Here is a 21,896-nt window from a genome sequence, read left to right as displayed (position 1 = left end):
TATTGTTATATATATGTATATTGTTATATATGTATGTGTGTGTATATATATATATATATATATACACACACACACATTCTTTTTCATATCCTTTTCCATTACAGTTTATCACAGGATAATTCCCTGTGCTATACAGTAGGACCTTGTTGTTTATCCATTCTATGTGTACCAGTTTGCATCTGCTAATCTCAGACTCCCAATGTAACTCTCTTCTATACTCTCCCCCTTGGCAACCACCAGTCTCCCTCTGTGCCCCCAATTCTGCTTCTGTTTCATTTGTGTCATATTTTAGATTCCACTTGTAAGTGATATCATATGGTATTTGTCTTTCTCTTTCTGACTTACGTCAGTTAGTATGACAATCTCTAGGTCCATCCATGTTGCTGCAAATGGCATTATTTCACTCTTTTTCATGGCTGAGTAGTATTCTCTCTGTGTGTGTATGATGTATTTATATATATATATGCTTCCCAGGTGGCTCAGTGATAAAGAATCTGCCTGCCAATGCAGGAGATGCATATATATATATATATATATATATATATATGAAAAAGTGATAGTGTTAGTTGCTCAGTTATGTCCAACTCTTTGCAACCCCCATGGACTGTAGCCTGATACTGGAGTGGGTAGCCATTCTCTTCCCTAGGGGATATTTCCTACCTAGATATCAAATCCAGGTCTCCCACATTGCAGGCAGATTCTTTACCATCTGAGCCACCAGGGAAGTCATATCCATATATGGTACTGTGGAATATATATATACCATGACTTCTTTATTCATCTGTTGATGGACATTTCAGTTGCTTGCATATCTTGGCTATTACCAGCAGTCCTGCAGTGGACATCGAGGTACATGTATCTCTTTGAGTTATAGTTTTCTCTGGATATATGCCCAAGAGTGGGATTGCTGGATCAGAGCATCCATACTTCTCTCCATAGTGGCTGCACCAACTTACATTCCTACTAACAGCTTAGGAGGGTTGCCTTGAAAATGTGCATTTCTAACAAGTGCTGCTGGTCTGGGGCCACTTTGAAAACCACTATTATTAGAGAGGAGAATAAGTGGAGTGGTTGGTTACTCCATAACACCAGGGATTCATCTTTGATGAAACAATCTATATTCACTGCCATCTTGTGAAATTTTGAGATTTAATTTAATTTAACATTTATTTATTGAATTTCTACTATGGACCAAACAAACACTATGCTAAATGTTCAGAGTAAAATAGAATAACTCTACTCTGTCTTCTTGAGAAGGATTACATTTTAGTGCAGGACAGACCAGTAAGCAGGCAATTATAATAATAATATAATATAGTGTGAAAAGCCCTCTACTAAAGCTAAGTACGAGGTGCTAGGGAACCTGCCACATCTCTGGGCTCAGAGAAGGCTTTCTCAAGAAGACGACACCTACGTTCAAAATAAAGACTACTGGAAGGCAACCTAAAAAGGACAGTTTGGTAGGTTTTAGATTGTATTTGCTTGTGCTTAACTTTTTTTGTTGCTTTGTGGTTAACTTTTATATAACAAAATAATCTTGTCATTGAGTCTAAAGTTCAGTTCTGTCCTTTTATATTTACTATTCTAAGAACTAACACAAGTTTCTGGCAAGCCATGGAAGCATGACCTTTTGTACAAGCAGATGTGGAAAGGAGAATTCTTGTTTCCAATGCTTGAGCAGCAAGAACAGTAATAAGAGAAGTTCCTATAAGTGGGTTTTCATTTCTGTTCCTTTTAAAGTGTAATTAGAATGACTGGCCTATCGTGTGGGTTATCATATTTGCTGGTAAAAAACTTATTGATATGTTTCTTTTGAAACACTTGGTAAGAGTGATTAAAATGCATGAGACTATGGTTTCTGGAATGAATCATTCAAGCATCATTTTTCACTGGTGGGCACTGAATTAGAAAAGTGAGAGCTTGCATAACTTAAATATACTTATATGTATTTTATACAGTATTTCTTTCTGTAAGAGAATTTTTTTCATGCCTCATAAACATTTGATAACATCAATAATTTAAATTATTTTATGTGACATTCATTTTAGAGAATGAGGTATTGAAAAATAAAAGCCATTTCTTGATCAGTGCCTCCTGACCCTTGGGGTGTCATTGTGTCCTTGGCTTCCTCAAACGCTTTCTCAATTTTTAATTTAGATGGAAAAAGAATAGAACAAGGGAGATTTGGGAACTGTAGTAGAGAAAGGAAGTATCATGGCCAGTGTGTACTGAGAATATATATTATAGGACTTATTCTCAGCTCAAATATGTGTAAAAGTCATTTTTCTCTTTCTGCTTGGCAGCCAACCCTTGCTGACCTCCAGATATCTACAGACAGTATCTGTCAATAGTTCTGTAGGGAGAAAGCATTTTTGCAGAGCAGAGACAAAGGTACATAGTCTAATCATTTTTCAAAGCAGATCAATGTTTTTTAATCTTTTTGATACCAAGGCCTCCTATGAAAAAGATGCAAAAAAAATATCTCTGCCCTCCCAGAGACTGTAATGTGCATTCCCTTGAGGATCACAGCATTTTTTTGCAAATTTTCACCAGCAGAGGTGTCAATCTTTTGTGTGGTTTGTATTATAAAAGAAATAGATGCTTTTGTTATTTTCCAAATATGTAAGTGTAATATAATTTTAAATATGCTTTTTTTATTCCACAAACATATTGTTTCCCCTAGAAGACTGATACTTCTCCAGTGGAAGATTAGGTCCTGCTCCTATCTCCCAGGGATGAGAATTATAGCTCCAGACGTGTGTTGGTGGGGAGGGGAGAAAACATGAAAGTTATATTTACATGACTGTTTCTAGTTACCAAGACAAAGACATTAAACCTTAATAACAATTAATAAGTTAGTTAATACTGATACCACTGATATCGTCACTTGATTTCTGAGTCAATTACCTGAGTATTCTGAGGAAAGATTGGGACTGTCACAATGTGGACAGCATCACCGTGGTTCTTTCATTTGTTACCTTTCTTCATATTGTAACTTAAGCCATTTACACCAAATTTAAGTGGAATTTATGCATTTCGGATGAACATAGCCTACAAAAAAGACTCCTACAAAAAAATCATAGATAAAATATAATAACTTTGTAAACATAAGCACACACAGAATTTAGATTAAAAGCAAGCATCTATAATATGAAAACATGCATACAATTTTAAGTGAACTTTGGAGTCATGCAAATATTCTGCAAAGTTTATAACATTTCACTAAACACTTAACACTAAATGTTTCAGTACACATTAGAAAATATTTTAAAGAAGTGACAATAAAAATACATGTAAAAATTTTAGAATCAAACTAACATAATTCTTATAAAGAAATGTGTAACTTTAAAAGTTCCATGGAAAGAGGAACCTGGTGGGCTACAGTCCATGGGGTTGGACTGCAAAGAGTTGGACACAACTGAGTGACAAACACAACACTTTGCCAAGACTGATTAAGTAAAAATAGAAAAGGCCCAAATGATCAGTACTAGGAATGAAAACAAGGGAGTGAGGGGACTACTGGAGATGTTACAGGTATCGGAAAGATTATAAATAATCAACTTAATGCCAATAACATTTAAAATTTAAATAGACTGGAAAAAAAATCCCTGAAAAAATATAACTGCTAAAACCTGGTTTTATTAAATATATTAATAATTATTTACTTTATAATTTATAATGATTATCATAATTAATATTAAAGTTTTATTAAAATATTTTATTAAAAATAAAACTGGCTCAAAGAATAGAGAAACACAATAGTTAGGAATTGTTAAGGGAATTGAGTCAGTGGTTAAATATTGTTCCATAGAGAAAACTCTGGGGCTACATGTGTTTTACAAAACATCCAGAGAAAAAGCAACTCTAGCCTTCCAAAAGCAATTGCAAAGAATTTTAAAAATAAGAAATATTCTGGAACTAATTTTATGAATATAGCATAATTTTGGTATAAAATTCCAATAAGGTCAGCATAAGAAGAAAACTATAGGCCAATATAAACTAATTAATAGCATTTCAACAATGCACAAAAGGTTGATATTTCACAAGCAAGTTGTATATATCCTAGGAACGCAAGGTATTATCTTTTCAGTATTAGAAAATCAATTAAGCACTTCATGTTCATAAATTAAAGGAGAAAGAAATATGATCAGCTCCATAGATGCTGGGAAAGCATTTGAGAAAATACAGCATCCATTCATATGAAAACTATTAACAAAGTAAAAATATAATGGAGCTTTCATAAACTTATAAAGAACATTCACGAGAAGTTTGAAAGAAAAGATAATACTTAGTGGAGATACATTGAATATTTTTGTTTGTGATCAGTATTAAGACAAAAGCAGCTACCATCATTCATATTAAAGAAAGTCCCTGATATCCTACCAACACAGTAAGAAAAGAAAAAGGTAGACTTCCTTGGTGGTCCAGTAGTTAAGACTCTGTGCTCCCAGTTCAGGGGACACAGGTTTGATCTCTGGTCAGGGAAGATTCCACATGTCACATGGAAGTGAAGTGAAGTGAGAGACGCTCAGTTGTGTCCAGCTCTTTGCGACTCCATGGACTACACAGCCCACAGAATCCTCTAGGCCAGAATGCTGAAGCGGGTAGCCTTTCCCTTCTCCAAGGGATCTTCCCAACCCAGGGGTTGAACATAAATCTCCCGCAATGTCTCATGGAGTGGCCAAAAAAAAAAAAAAAAAAAAGAAAGAAAAAAGTAAAAGATATGGAAATGGAAAGAACAAAATTATTGTTTTCAGATTGTATGCTATATATGTGGAACACCCAAAGACTCCACAGATAAATGATCAAAGTTATTTAGGGAGCTTCTAGAAATCACTGGGAGAAACTCAATATAGAAAAAGCAATTGTGTTTCAACACATCAGCACCAGTTAGATAATGTATTCAGAAACAAATACTATTTACTTAGCAACAGTAACCAAATACCTAGGAATATTTTTTTTTAATATATAAAACTTTGGGAAGAAAAATTGCAAATATTTGGAATTATTAAAAAGGTAAATGGACAATAATTAGGAAATCTCAACATTATAAAGATGTTAGTTCGCAAATGGATTTTTGGGTTCAGTGCAATCCCAATCAAAACACCAACAGGTTTTTTTTGTGTGCTGTTTTATGTTGGGAAATTTGTAACTTTTGTTCATGTGAATTTATATGGAAGAGCACGTTATATTATGCTGAAGTTTATGTGGAAGAGTAAATGCTTAAGAATAGCTGTCATTCTTTTTTTCGTTATTTAATTAATTTTATTGAATCAATTTTTTAAATTGGAGGATAATTGCTTTACAATGGTGTGTTGGTTTCTGCTGTACATCAATGTGAATCAGCGATAAGTATACATATATCCTCTCCCTCGTCATTCTTGATAAAAAAACAAAATAGAAGAACGTGTCCTTCTAAGTATCAAGATATAAAGCCACAAGTAATCAAGATAGTGTGGTTTTAGGTCAGGGATAAACAGATTGGCCAACGGATAATGCAGAGAGAGCTCAGAAATAATCTGTACACACAAAGCAGGCACTGAGAAATAATTATCTGAAGGATAATTCTACAAATGGTGCTTGGGCTATTTGTTACCAAACGAAAAGAAGTGCACCCCTATTTCACATAAAAATCATCTTAGTAGATTAAAGACCTAAAAAATTGAAATTTTTGAATTGAAATTAAAATTGAAATTTTAAATTTTAGGAAAAGAGCTTTATGAACCTGAGGTAAGAAGGGATTTTTAGAAACACACATAGGCATATGCCAATTATCACTGATTGATAAATCAACTATATTAAAATTAAGAATGTGTATTCCTCACAAAAACAGTAGAGAGTAAAAACAGATCACGAATTGGGAGAAGATATTTTCAACATATGTAGTCATAAAGATGAGCATCCAGAATGTAAAGGAATTCTATGAATCAGTAAAAATGACAATTTATCAGAAAAAAATGAGCAAAAGACATAAACAGATGGCATGGAAGAAACAAAAATGACTCATAAATCCATGTAAAGATTCTTAACCTTAATAGTCATCTAGAAAATTTAAGTCAAAAATATGATATACGGTTTCACACTCAACAGATTGGCAAAAATAAAAAAAGCTTTACAAAACCAAATTTGGGCAAGGAGGCCAAGCAATGGCAACTCTCATGCATGAGATTGAGAGAACGAATAGGTACAATTACTTTGGGAAACTGTTAGCATTATTTTGTAAAGTTGAATATCCCTCAGTACCCAGCAAATTCACTCCTGGATGTATACCTTGGGAAGCAAAAATTTATATGGTAGCACTGTTGGTAATAACAGTAAAAGAAACATGATTCAATTGAAATGTCCTTCTGTAATAGAATCATAAATAAATTGCAGCTTATTCCTGTAATGGAGTACTACCGTCGGCCCTGTGGACCCTTGGCTACTATAATACCTTTGCAGATTTAATCAATCACAGATTGAAAATATTTGGGGGGAAAATTCCAGAAAGTTCCAAAAGGCAAAACTTGAATTTTCTGTGGGCTGACAATTGTTTACACAGCATTTACATTTTGTTAGGTATCATAAGTAACCTAGAAATGATTTAAAGTACACGGAGGGTGGGGGAAGAATGTGTGTAGGTTATATGCAAATACTGCACCATTTTATATAAGGGACTTGAGCTTTTGTGGATTTTTGTATCTGAAAGGGGTCCTGTAATCAATTCTCTGAGGATTTCAAGGATGACTGTATACAGAAGTAGAAATGAATGAACTGGAGCTACTCCGTTGCTGTTTTTGTTCAGTCCCTAAGTCATGTCCAACTCTTTGCGACCCCATGGACAGCAGTATGTCAGGCTTTCCTGTCCTTCACTATCTCCCAGAGTTTGCTCAGATTCATATCCCCTGAGTTGGTGATGCCATCCAACCATCTCATCCTCTATTGTCCTCTTCTCCTCCGGCCTTCAGTTTTTCCCAGCATCAGAGTTTTTTCTAATGAGTCAGCTCTATGAAACAACTGGCTAAAGTATTGGAGCTTCAGCTTCAGTATCAGTCCTTCCAATGAATATTCAGAGTTGATTGCTTTTAGGATTGACTAGTTTGATCTCACTGCAGACCAAGGGACTCTCAAGAGTCTTCTCTAGCTCCACAGTTTGAAAGCATCAATTCTTCAGAGCTCAGCCTTCTTTATGGTCCAGCTTTCACATCCATACATGACTATTGGAAAAATCATAGCTTTGACTACACAGACCTTTGTCAGCAAAGTGGTATCTCTGCTTTTTAATATGTTGTCTAGGTTTGTCATAGCTTTTCTTCCAAGGAGCAAGCATCTTTAATCACGTTAGCATGCATGAATCTCAAAATGATGGTGCTGAATGAAAAAAAGCATAAATACATACACTATGATCTATTTTATACACAATTTGAACAAAGCAACATATTGTTTGGGGCTACATGAACATGTGGGCTACCGTAGTGATTCAAATGGTAAAGAATCTGCCTGCAATGCTGGAGACCCAGGTTCCATCCCCAGGTCAAGAAGATTCCCTGGAGAAGGGAATGGCTACCCACTCCAGTATTCTCGCCGAAAGAATGCCATGGACATAGGAGCCTGACGGGCTCTAGGCCATGGGGTTGCAAAGAGTCAGATGTGACTGAGTGACTAACACACACACACAATATATGTGGTAAAATTAAAAGGAGTAAAAGATGAGTGACTTAAAAGATATGGTTACTTTGAGAAGGGTTATGTGCATAGATTTGGTTGGGGAGTCATGCAAGGAGGTTTCAAGGTATGTACTGGTAATATTCTATTTTCTGACCAATGAGGTTGGCATGTGAGTGAGTGTTCAGCTTATTATGATTGTCTGTTTATCTTTATACACTCTCTTGTATATATAATCTATTTCACAACAAAAATTTTAATTAAACATTTACAGTTCTGCAGAGTGAATATTTGGACATTTTCTTTGACTATTTATAAACATATGACTCAAAGCTTTTTAATAAAGTAGAAATCACATTTGTAAGCAAAAATAACATTAACACCAGAAAACCCAATTAATTTGTGGATATGTGCCTGATGATTATAGAATTCTGGGTAAGTATCAAAATTTTTCAAAACTAACAAAACTTGTTTTATGCTTTGCTCCTACTAAGATATTCTTACATAATGATTATATAAAACCTGATCTTTAAAAATATATGTATATGCTTTATAAGCTATATAATATATTAGTAAACTAGTACTGATATCTAACTTGTGCATGCGTGCATGCTCAGTCATGTTCCACTCTGTGCAAGCCCATGGGCTGTAGCCTGCCAGGCTCCTCTGACCATGGGATTTCCCAGGCAAAAATAGTGGAATGGATTACCATTTCCTCTTCCAGGATATCTTCTCTACCCAGGGATAAAACCCACATCTCCTGCATCTCCTGCATTGGCAGGCAGATTGTTTTACTACTGAGCTACCTGGTAAGTTGGATATCTAACTTCTGCGTAAGCATAAATATTATACTGCGCATGCTCAAAAATTTTCTTACTGAGTGGGTAATGAAAACATTTGGAGACCACTGTTCAAGAAACCATTTGGCAGCACCTCTGTAACCAAGGGTGCCTTAGAGTCACCCAGGCACATGTTTAAAATGCTGTCTCCTGGACGTACCCTCAGGATTCTGTTAAGTTGGTATGGAGAGGCCCAGGAACATTCATTTTTAATACATGCTCCAGGATGTTCGGTTTCCCAGGTGGCGCTAGTGGTAAAGAACCCATCTGCCAATGCAGGAGGTGTAAGAGATGCGAATTCGATCTCCGGGTCTGGAAGATCCCCTGGAGAAGAACGTGGCAACCCACTCCAGAATTCTCACCTGGAGAATCCCGTGGGCAGAGGAGACTGGCAGGCTATAGTCCATGGGGTTGCAAAGAGTCGGACATGACTGAAACGACTTAGCAGGCTGTTCTGACATTAGTTCACCTGCCAAAATTTTGCTCTAAGTTTAGACAACAATCTAACCACATCTTTAGGAAGCTATGTCCTGAGACTGTGCAGAGCGGCTTTGACTGAATTGAACTTTGGCGTGATGCCATGGAGGGGTTCTGTCAGAAGGAAATGGCCCTTTTAAATTCATGCCAACACCTGGGATGAAGCTGTAATTGATGTTATAGTGTATGGAGGGGGCAGATCATAAAGCCCAGTGCAGCGTGCATACTCAATAAATGGTGACTTCTTATGTTGTAATTCTGTATTATGTGTTAATTCTCCATATGAGAGCACTTAGGAGTGAGTTCTTTCTGCTCTAAGTATAGGGAATAATTATGCTATTCTTTATAATATAGCAATTTGACAGTCTGCTTCTTAGTTCAATTTATTTTGATACTGGGTTAAATGGCTGTCAAAGCTGACAAAAGATACCTCCCACGAATGTATAGATTCCAACAGAGAAGTGAGTCATCGGTTGGACTTACAAAGTGATTATATCTATTTGTCCTCTCTCACTTACCACTTATCTTAAGCAGTCTGTTTTTATTCTATAGACACTCCCTTGAGTGACTTTGTGTTGTTTCCCAGGCAGCTTAGAATCAAATTAGTGGCTCTTCCTTAGTACCTGTACAGAATTTCTTGATAGGCAAAAAAGCATGTAAGTTTTTATACTATTTTATGTTCTTGCCCATTTTTCTTACCTGCTTCTAAGTAATGCAGTTTGGGGGTTATTTCTATATTCTTGTTATTGCTTTAAAGAGATGTTGGAATAGAGCAAGAGGAAGGGAAAGAAGAGGGAATGAGTGAGTAGGAACACAGATGAGAAGAGGAAAAAAGTGAGTAACTAGAATAAGCTCAAGTTTATTCATGCCCTGGAGCAGTAATCAGAATTAGTATTCCCAGATGGCTCAGCGGGTAAAGAATTCACCTGCAACGCAGGAGGTGTGGGTTTGATCCCTGGGTCAGGAAGATCCCCTGAAGGAGGAAATGGCAACTCACTCCAGTATTCTTGCCTGAGAAATCCCATGGACAGAGGCGCCTGGCGGGCTGCAGTCCACGGGCATAGCAAAGAGTCAGACACAACTAAGCAGTGGGCAGCACTCAAGTATCCAATTAATGTCATGTGGATATTTCTCTTTCTCTTTCATGGATATTTATCCACTAATTCTATATTGGGTAAATACAAATTAATCAGTTCTTTTATGGAGAATTATTGGTTATTTTTGCTTATAGACGGGTCTCCATTGTATCATACAAGGTTTGGGATGCATCTTTATTAACTGGGGAAACTTTTGAAATGTTCGACTTGGAGAATGATGAGGAGCAATCCTTCTTCAATTTCTCTTGTATTCTTAGAAGATTTATTCCAAGCTTTAAATTTGCATTGGTTAAATTTTCATAGGCTCATGGAATTGTTATCAGTCTAACTAGTCTTAGAAGGACTTTGCGAGGATCAAGATTGTGAGAAGTTTCTATTTTTAAGTGCTAGTTAAGAGCAATTTTTCATCTTCTATTTCTACCTGCTGATAACATTTAGGAAAAATATCCAAGTGCAATAATAATGGATCTGAAATGAGTGTGTTTACATAATTTTTAATAAATGAAAGCTACTCATTTTCTTTTCATTAATGCTTCACTGTTTTTTAATAGCTTTTAATGTCTCATGCCTTTTTGGAAAGCCTGCATGCTTGATAATTTTCCTTTTTAGACAGTACTTCAGCATTCAGAAACACCAGCAAGCTTTTTAGAGAATATTCCCATAAGGGATATCTATATGAACGCTTTTACAGTAAGTGGGCTAGTATTCTTAAGATGTTAATAACATTGCTGATTGGTCCCTGTGCAAGTTGCCATTAAAATTAATTGGGGGAAAAAGATACTCATACTTTACAGGGCAGTGAAAAGATATTAGGGAATGGTAAACAAGTAAAACAAGTTTTGAACTAATTAATGGCATACTCTCTCACTGATGCTGAAAAGCAATGTTTTACTACAAGAGGAAATTTATTCTTATACCTTTTTAATGATCTGTAATGTCAATAAGGAAAGAGAAATACTAAAAGCTAGTTTAATTGGCAGTCTTATAAACACAGTCCTCGACTAACTTCTCTTCCACACAACAGTAGATAACACTGAGATAATAAAGACTGAAAAAACAAACCTACTGTACACTATTTATATTCAGAGCCCATACTAAGTAGCTTGCATTTGTCATTTCACTAAGTTCTCTGAGCAAGCAGAGGGAATAAGTAATATTTTTCCTATTTTATAGATTTTGCAGGTTGTCAGAAGGGGTTTCCCAGGTGGCAGAGTGGTAAAGAATCCGCCTGCCAATGCAGGAGATGCAAAAGACGTGGGTTTGATTCCTGGGTTGGGAAGATCCCCTGGAGTAGGAAAGGTATTCTTGCTCTGGTATTCTTGCCAGGACAGAGGAGCCTGGCAGTCCACATTCCATGGAGTTTCAAAAAGTTGGACGCAACTGAGCACACACACACACACAGGTTCTGAGAAAGATTCAATAACTTGCTTAACATCTTCTTACTCTCAACACAATTGGCCACTCTATCCTGCTTGAAATCCTCTCCTTCTATGGTGTCAGACCCCCTTCCTCCTGAGTTTTCCTTGGCTTTTTCAGGCTATTCCTTGGTTTCCTTCGGTCACATCTCCCCCTCTTCCTAACTTCTAGATTTTGATCCTGCAGATCCTCAGGTCCCCTGAGAGTGGGGCCCCTTCTCTCTCTCTCAAACTCTGTCCTCCACTTAAATGCCATCTAAATGCATAAGATTCCTATATATGGCTTATCACCACCCCAGTCTAGTCTGACAAGCTCCTGTCATATATCTTCTGCCTACTTGACACCTCTGCTTGGATCTCTTACAGACATTGCTTGCTCAGTGTGTACCAAACTGAACAGTTGATTTTCTCCCTGAAACTATTTCTCACTTTTTTCCATCTCAGTAAGTGACATCATCATCCATCCTGTTGTACAAATCAGAAACAGTTTTGATTTCTATCTTTCCCCTATCTTCAAACCCAATAGATGACTTAGTCCCACAGCATCTTCCTCCAAAATATAGCTCAAAGTCATCTGTTTCTTCCCATAGGCTCTGTCCCTGGGCTTTTGCCAACCACCCAGCCCTGTATAAGAGTCATTAATTCTTCCCGCTTCCTCACTTGCTCTTTACAAATCCATTCTCTATATAGTATTTGGAGTTATTCAGTTCAGTTCAGTCGCTCAGTCGTGTCCGACTCTTCGCGACCCCATGAATTGCAGCACGCCAGGCCTCCCTGTTCATCACCATCTCCTGGAGTTCACTCAAACTCACGTCCATCGAGTCCATGATGCCATCCAGCCATCTCATCCTCGGTTGTCCCCTTCTCCTCCTGCCCCCAATCCCTCCCAGCATCAGAGTCTTTTCCAATGAGTCAACTCTTCACATGAGGTGGCCAAAGTACTGGGGTTTCAGCTTTAGCATCATTCCTTCCAAAGAAATCCCAGGGTTGATCTCCTTCAGAATGGACTGGTTGGATCTCCTTGCAGTCCAAGGGACTCTCAAGAGTCTTCTCCAACACCACAGTTCAAAAGCATCAGTTCTTTGGCTCTCAGCCTTCTTCACAGTCCAACTCTCACATCCATACATGACCACAGGAAAAACCATAGCCTTGACTAGATGGACCTTAGTCGGCAAAGTAATGTCTCTGCTTTTGAATATACTATCTAGGTTGGTCATAACTTTTCTTCCAAGGAGTAAGCATCTTTTAATTTCATGGCTGCAATCACCATCTGCAGTGATTTTGGAGCCCCCCAAAATAAAGTCTGACACTGTTTCCACTGTTTCCCCATCTATTTCCCATGAAGTGATGGGACCGGATGCCATGATCTTCGTTTTCTGAATGTTGAGCTTTAAGTCAACTTTTTCACTCTCCTCTTTCACTTTCAACAAGAGGCTTTTTAGCTCCTCTTCACGTTCTGCCATAAGGGTGGTGTCAATTGGAGTTATTATTTTAATGTAAATTGGTAGAAATAAGCAGGCATAGCACAGAAGATTTTTAGGGCAATAAAAGTGTTCTGTATGATACTATAGACATAATGGGTATGTGTCACCACACTTTTGCCAAAGATGTATACCACAAAGATGTATACCACCGAGAATGAACCCTAGTGTAAATGGACTCTGCATGGTGATGTGTCAATGTAGGTCCACTGATTGTAACAAATGTATCCGTACCACGTGGTGTGAGATGTTGATTGTGGGAAAAGTTATACATGTGTGTGGGCAGGGCATATTTGAGAAATCTGTGTAGCTTCTGCTCAATTTTGCTGTGAACCAAATAAGTGAAGTGAAGTCGCTTAGTCGTTCCGACTCTTTGCGACCCCATGGATTGTAGCCCACCAGGCTGCTCCCTCCGTGGGATTCTCCAGGCAAGAGTACTGGAGTGGGTTGCCATTCCCTTCTCCAGGGGATCTTCCTGACCTAGGGATCAAACCCAGGTCTCCCGCATTTCAGGCAGATGCTTTAACCTCTGCGCCACCAAAAACTGCTCTAAAAAATAAGTTCTTCTTAAAAAGTAAATTGGATGATACCACTCTCTTACTTAAAATCTTTTAGTGGCTTACTATTACTCTTAACATAAAATTCAGATGCCTTCTCCTGGTTGACAAGACCACTGTCTACCTCCCCAGGCCCAGCATGTAGCACCCTGCTGCTGCTGCTAAGTCGCTTCAGTCGTGTCTGACTGTGTGACCCCAGAGACAGAAGCCCACCAGGTTCCCCCATCCCTGAGATTCTCCAGGCAAGAACACTGGAGTGGGTTGCCATTTCCTTCTCCAATGCATGAAAGTGAAAAGTGAAGTCGCTCAATCGTGTCCGACTCTCAGCGACCCCATGGATTGCAGCCCACCAGGCTCCTCCATCCATGGGATTCTCCAGGCAAGAGTGCTGGAGTGGGGTGCCACTGCCTTCTCCAATGTAGCACGCTAGCTCCTCCTTATCCCTGCAAATGGCATTCTCAAGCCTCAAGACCTTTCCCGAAAGGACTTGAACCTCCCCTTTGTTCGAAAAGCCTCCCCAGACATGCCCTCCTCCATGCTCACTTGGTTCCTTCTTTTCCCTCAAATCTCAGCTGAAAGAAGGCCTACCTGACCACTGTATCTAAATGAGTTTTCCACCCTCATTTCCTCCCATAACATCCTGTTTGCTTTTTTCACAGGACTTTTCTCCATTGGAAATTACATCTTTATCAATTTTCATTTACCACCGTAGACCAATACCCACTACAAGGAAAGTGTGTGAAAGTGTGTGTTAGTCGCTCAGTTGTGTCCAGCTCTTGGTGACTCCATGGACGGTAGCCTGCTGGGCTCCTCTGTCCATGGGATTTCTCAGGAAAGAAAACTGGAGTGGGTTGCCATTCCCTTCTCCAGGGGATTTTGCTGACCCAGGGACTGAACCCAGCTCTTCTCCACTGCAGCCAGATTCTTTACCATCTGAGCCACCAGGGAAGCCCTGGTACAAGGAAAACAATTGATAAATATTTGAAAAAATAATTGAATAAATGAAGTACATCTGGTTAGTAAGTGGTGAAGCTAGGACTCAAACCCAGAATCTGTCTGACTCTAGAATCTGTGTTCTGAACTCTTATGCTAGGAGTAAAATCAGCTCATGTTCAGTGGAATTTTAGTGAAAAATTTCATTTTAGCACAAAAAGTCTAAAATTCTTTTAAAATTTGATCATCCACATGACAACCCTCCAAGGAAAATAGAGTACTTGATTGACCTGTGTCTTAGTGATGCTGGATAACATAAAGTATACCTGTCATATTTGGCATTTTGCTTACTAAGATGCCAGACGAGATCCCTTGCAATAACTCTTTCAACTCTGTCAAATATTTTGGAAAATCAAATAACATGACTTTGGGCAAGTTACTTAACCTCTGTAGACCAGCATCTATAAAACAGGAAAAATATGATTTCACAGGCTAATTTAGGAGGAATAAAGGAAATAGATGAAAAAACCCTCACCACAGGGTTGATATGCACTTAGTAAATAATAACTGTGTGGTTTTTTTAAGTCTTACTTCTTCTGTTAACTGAAAAGCTATAATCTTCAGGGTTAACTAAACAAGATTCCTTTTTTTGGATGAGTTGGATTCACATCCCAAGTGATCAAAGACTAGTAATAGCTGGAGAAAATTGGCAAGAGAACTGCCTCTTCAGGGAGACCCAAGAAATCACGGGAAGCTTCTAAACCTCCAGGAACTGGCTTCTAAACTTCCACTGAGTTTACACTTGACTGCAAAGGACAGCTACAGTCCTAGTTTTGAAGTCAGTGCCATTCTTGGAGGTTGTGTTTGGTTCATGGGCTTTCATTTCCCACAAAGCTTTGAGGACTACGCCAGAAGAGAACAACATATATGTTTTTTTCCCAAAATACTTTAAAAGAACTTTATTCATGCGCTTATTTATTCTTGGCTGTGCTGGGTCTCTGTTGCTTTGCAGGCTTTTCTCTAGCTGCAGCGAGCAGGGGCTAGTCTCTGGTTGTGTGCACAGCTTCTCATTGCAGTGGCTTCTCTTGTGGAGGACAGGCTCTAGGATGCACGGATTTCAGGAGTTGTGGGCCTGGGGCTCGTAGTTGTGGCCCATGGCCTTAGCTGCTCTGCGGCACGTGGGATCTTCCCAGATCAGGGATCAAACCCATGACTCCTGCATGGGCAGGGGGATTCTTTACCACTGAGCCACCAGGAAAAGCCCCCAAATTATTTTTAAAGAGATATTTGAGTTGGTTCATTGATTCTGCCTAGAACAACAACAAACAGACACACACTGATATTTAAGAACAGGAATTTTTCTTTTCTTTCCTCGTTTCCTTTTTATAGGCATCAGAGGGCTTTGCTTTTCAGTATTTGCCAACGGCGCTATTGCATGTTTTAATGCAAGTCTTGGGTCTCCTTTTTCTTTGAGATCAGTCTGAGAGGACCATATTTCTTTCAGAAGGAAAAAAGGCTCAGAATTTATTTTCTGTCCCTCAGGTTTTGGATGTTATTGTGACAAAACCAGACGAGCTAGCAGAGGGAGCCATGGGATTTTTTGAGAATCTGAAAACATAGCAAATGCAGTTGAATGAATTTTGAATGACAGATTCCTCATCTAACTCAGGAGAAATTAAATAGGACTTTTGCTAAATATTGTTTAAAAATTCATGGGACTTCCCTGGCGATCCAGCACTTAAGAATCCGTGCTTCCACTGCAAACGGCACACGTTTGGTCCCTGATCAAGGAACAAAGATCCCATATGCTGCTCAGTGTGGGGAGAAAAAAAAAAAAGCAAAAGCTCGGTGCTAAATACTACAGATTTTAAGATTCACCATAACGAGAGTCTTTCCTTACAACTCACTCTGAAGTCTTATATTTACATACACACACACACACACACACACACACACACACACACACACACACACACATAACTGTAGAAGTAAATGGAACCTTAGCTATCTTAATGGCTGAGACTTGGACAAAAGAGATTGGCCAAGGAAATATTAGTAGTTTTACAATGTCCAAGGGGGAAGTTATTGGTATTTTTTAATGTATCTTATGGATTGGGCTTTAAATGTATTTACTTGCTGTTCAATCAGTTTAGTGTTGTTTTAAAATATGCATTTGTTCCAAAGGCAATTGTATCAAGACACTTTTTTCTTTTCCTTACATTGCTTAGTTTCTACAAGGAATATTTTATTCAATTCATACTTCCTTCCTCAGGGTAATCTTGTCTCTCCATTTCATTTCTTGAATCTGGGTTCCATTAGATTTTTACTCACTGAATTAAATGTGAACGAGTCACAGTTATCCTTCTTAGGGTATTTCTAAAATCTCAGAAAGAAAATTAAGATAATTTTCTTCTACCTTTTAATGAAATCTGCTTAGGAGTTTTACTAAAAGTGAACTTTCCTGTTTGTGACATTTTTGGAAGGGGACGTGATTTACCTTTGATGGTGGTCCAGTCAACTTGGTTCTCTCGAGGTGCTATGAGAAGGGCCAAGCCTGATCCATCTGTGTTCTCTCTACCATCCTCAGCCGCACCTTCTTACATTTTGAAGTGAAATCTTCTTGTCCTACCTTTGAAAACTGAAGGATTATGCCACTCTCATTTTCCCAGCCTATGTGCATTCACACAGCACTTCCCAGGTGGCGCTAGTGGTAAAGAACCCAACTGCCAATGCAGGAGACACAAGAGCTTGGGGTTTGATCCCTGGGTCAGAAAGATCCCCTGGAGGAGGCCTTGACAATCCATTCCAGTACTATTGCGTGGAGAATCCCATGGACAGAGAAGCCTGGCAGGCTACAGTCCATAGGGTCACAAAAAGCTGGACATGACTGAAGCGACTTAGCCAGCATGCATGGAGTGAGAAGGAAAAACCCAGAATGGGATTGGAATAATTACTGTAGGAATCGGTGAAAATGCTTGCACTTTCAAGTTGTTAAACAAAACTGCCATAGAAGCATGTTTTGGAGGTGGCATTTAAGGGACCTCCTTCTAAGGTTAGACTAAAAGATGAGGCATTTTGTTGTTTTTTTAATATTTGCGCACCTCAAAATGACACTTTTTGGTAAAAGACTTAGAAATACACCTGTACATTTTGCAACATTTTATTATGGAAAATTTCTAGTCACCATCCAAGTTTTTAAGTTCTATAGTTTCAAGATCCTATGAATCTTAGGATCTTGAAGAGCCTGTCAGGCTCTTCTGTCTGTGGAATTCCCCAGGCAAAAATACTGCAGTGGGTTGCCATTCCCTTCTCCAGGGGATCTTCCTGACCCAGGAATTGAACTTTAACTCAGGTCTCCTGTACTGCAGACAGATTCTTTACTGTTTGAGCCACCAGGGAAGCCCATAGTTTCAAGCTACCAACACAGTATTGAGAACTCCAAGGCAGAGAAGATATGAGGAGTCCATACTGATGTAGCTGTGAGGTCTCTTGGCTTCTAGGAGTCACAGATGGAGATTTACCAGGAAAAATGATGTTTATGAATTTGTGTTTCTGGAGTGTAACACCTGGAATTTCACAGAGTCCTCATTTGTTGTGACTGTCATAAACTGCTTTTCCTAAAATTAAAAGTATTTAGAGTTATATATGAAGACGTGTTTCTCTAGGATTTAGGCAGCCTGTGTTTTCAGGGCAGTTTGCCTAAATAGTGTGCATTTAAACTGATTGCAATCACTTGCTAAATTGTTCACTGTGGCCCAAGGTGGTGATGGGTTTTTAAGATAAGGGAGATAAGATTTCTCTCCCTCTGTTGACTTAGTTCTTGATTTCCACTTAAAGTTAACTAATGAAAGGAATTGTTTATGAAAAGGATCAAAAGGGCAAAAGTTCAATTAGTAAATATTAGTGCATGGGAGATGTGAATAAAGTCTACAGGGGCCGCATCTCTAGATCATGCTAATCTGAAATTAAAATTTAGAATATTTCCACTTCTATTTTGGAGATTAACAGTAAGTATTTAGGATCTGGGGCTTTGTTACAAGAAAAAAAAATTTGTTCTGTGCCATCCACAATGCTTCTCATTTTATGCCTTGACTATTCTGCTACAACACCTAGACACTTTTGCATATATGTCCCATCATTTTCCCTCATGGAATTACTTTGCCAAATTGCTTTCTGAGCAGGACTGTTCGAGAGAGTAGACTCCCTCCTTTGCAAGGATGCAGCACTCTGCAGTCATGAACTCTTGGGACTCAGGAAGAACATCATTGAATATCCACTTGTAACTCCTTGATCTGAATGATCCACGTAGAAAGTAAACTACATTCAAGGACTAGGACAGCAGGTTGTACCGAGAATTCTCATGTCAGGTAAGAGGAAAACACTAGGACCCGTGCATTCTTGACTTTGATTAGCATATAATTAACTTAATAGCACAGGTCTGCAAATAGTGTTAACTTAGGAGAAATTCTGTGAGTTCCACATAAATTCAATGTAAATGTTTGTCAAGCTCTAAAGTAATTACTTATGTTATCTTTTTCATATATTTTTGCCCAGTTAAAAATAGGGTGATGTCAGTGGATTTTTGTACCCTGAACTATTCCACAAAGAAATTCAAGAGTCAGGGGGAGAAATCAAGAACTGGGTGTCACAGTTTGTTTCTTCTTAAAAGGCTGAAAAAGCTATCATTCTCATGTCTCATTAGAAGCTGGAAAGGACTAGATAAACCTACAAGCACACATATACGAGTGGGCTTGCATTTTTCTTTAGCTGGTACTTAATGCAATTATAACTTCAACCTGGTGCTTCCCCTCTGACTTCTCTGTCAAAATGCTGCATGATTTAGGATTGAGTAATAGTAAATACAGGTGGGAAAGCATTCGTTATGAAGGATGCTCCATGAGTACACGGTACTGTTATTTCATCTAATGAGAGAATGTCTGAGTTTTAAAACTGTCTCATCATCAATATTTTACACTAATGAATAAAATAGTAGCTAACCCAGAGGCCACATGCAAACAGAAACACACGGCAAAATGTACAGTGAACATTTTTCCTCCATTTGTTTTCTTAACAAACAGAATTTGATCGCCGAGTTATACATGAAACGATGAGTCTTTTGTGTTTTATTTCTATCAATAGACACAGAGATCTGTCCCTCTGCCACAAAGACATTGTCTTATATGAGAGTCATATTTCAGCAGACATAATTAAACCATCACAAACAGAGTCTTCCATTAGTCAGACCAGAGTTATGGTTGTTGTGCTTTAGATGCATAAGAAAGTATTTCACAGTCTGCTGTGGGGAAAGAAAGACCACTAAATATTTCATGGCTTTTTCCAGATCAGATTGTTTATTTCTCAACATTTTAAAGAGATACTTAATTTTTCTTGACAACTATTTTTGTCATCACGTTAAGAGAAATGAATATTAAGGACAAAATTTGCATGGGATGCCAAGAGCTGCTATTTTTTTTCCTGGAATGATGCTTCCTGGGTGCATAAGAATAAATATCGTACTGTTCTCCAGAAATGTCCTTGGCATTTGATGTGTTCTCCAAAGCTACATTCTGGTAATGTTCCACGTCTAAGGTTTCAAGGAGAGGGAGAAATCATATTTTGATTGGTGTCGTTCAATGTACGTTTGTGTTTAATGAGAAAATAAAAGCAGACACTAGAGGGTGCTGTTTGATTTTCTTTTTCACTGAGTTGTGCCGCAGATGCCCGTGATCCAGGGCACTGAAAAATGCCACCGTGTTCTCCTAGCCAGGACCAAATTGCAGCGCAATACAAGATGTAGACATCCCTGAGTTCAAGGGGAGAGGCCGGAAGGTTCAGAATGGTGTAGATGCTAAATTAATTCAGAATTAGTAAAGAAGTAATTCTTTATTACTCTAACCCTGTATGATTGTCATTTTTTAAAATAATTACTTAATTTTCTTGGTTGAAAAAATTTTATTAGACTTCAAGCTCTCACTAAATGTCAAATGGTTCTAAAAATAGCTAGTATATTAGACAATGTGAAACAATTCGTGCTCTCAAGGTTTGGCACTAGGATTTTGAATAGAACCCATACTACTGGTTAAGAAACTAATTAGAGAATTCCCAGTTGGCAGAAATGCCAGACCCCAGGATGTTGTTTCTTTTGATATCAGAGAAATACCAAGTTAATAAGATTCCTAATTAGCTTCCCTTTTCACCTTTGCTAAGCATGTGCTTTCTTTCGCCCCCCCCTTATTGAGGCAAATCTTTTTGAGTGGCAGGGGAAGACAATGTTCTGGAGTTCTCTAAATATATGCTATCATACGGTTTATGTTTGTATCCTGTCATTTTCTAACCTAAGAATATTTTAAAAGAAGCTTAAAGTTCTCATTTTGTAGAAAATTAAGGTATTGTGATACGGGATGATTTGTTTCAAGCAGACAATTAAATTAGCATTGTAGAAGGGTCAGGACCATCTCCCAGTTCTTCCTGCAGACAGTCAGCTGAGGGACCTGTTCATTTTTAGTTCCATAGATAAATGTTTCTCTTTAATACAGATAGGCATGATTGGTTCAAAGGCTACTTGGCAGCCATCACCACAGATTTCCGGTTCTTCTCCCACCCAGGCTACAGGAAGTTCACAATGCCCTCTCTCTGAACGTTAGTTCTGGCCATGTAACTTGCTTTGATCAGTGAAATGGGAACAGAATGATGTGTCTCTTATGAGGTGCGGTTCCCTACACTCTCTCCCCTTGCGGAGGTGAGCCCCAAAGTCTCCTATCGAGCTGGCAGCAACACAAGGTAATAAAATATTGAGAAATAACAAGTGTTGGCAAGGATGTGGGGAAAAGGGAACCCTTGGCTGTTAGGAATGTAAATTGGTGTAGCCTCTGGAAAATAGTATGATGATTCCTCCATAAACTGAAAATAGAACCACCACACGATCCAGCAATTCCACTTCTGGGCATTTATCCAAAGGAGATGAAAAGACTAACTTGAAAAGATATCTGCACCCCTGTGTTCACTGCAGCATTATTTACAATGGCCAAGATATGGAAACACCTAAATACCCATCAGTGGAAGAATAAGAAGGTGTGGTACATATACATATATAGTTGGACCCGACTGATGACTGAATACACACACGCATATAATGGAATATCATTCAGCTATAATAAAGGAAGAAATCCTGCCACTTGCAATAACATGGATAGACCTTGAGGGATTATACTAAATGAAATAAGTCAGACAGTGAAGGACAAATATATCGGGTTAGCCAAAAAGTACATTTTCCATAACGTCTTATGGAAAACTGGAAAGAACCTTTTGGACAACCAATAGTATGGTCTCATTTATTGGGGAATCGAGAAAACAAAACAAAGCAAACAAAGAACAGACTGGTGGTTCCTAGAGACAGAGTGAAATGGGTGAAGAGGGTCAAAAGATACAAACTTCCAGTTACAAAAATAACTGT

Source organism: Budorcas taxicolor, chromosome 15 (assembly GCF_023091745.1).
Source record: "Budorcas taxicolor isolate Tak-1 chromosome 15, Takin1.1, whole genome shotgun sequence".
In the NCBI taxonomy this organism is placed as follows: domain Eukaryota; kingdom Metazoa; phylum Chordata; class Mammalia; order Artiodactyla; family Bovidae; genus Budorcas; species Budorcas taxicolor.
This window is presented reverse-complemented; position numbering follows the sequence as displayed.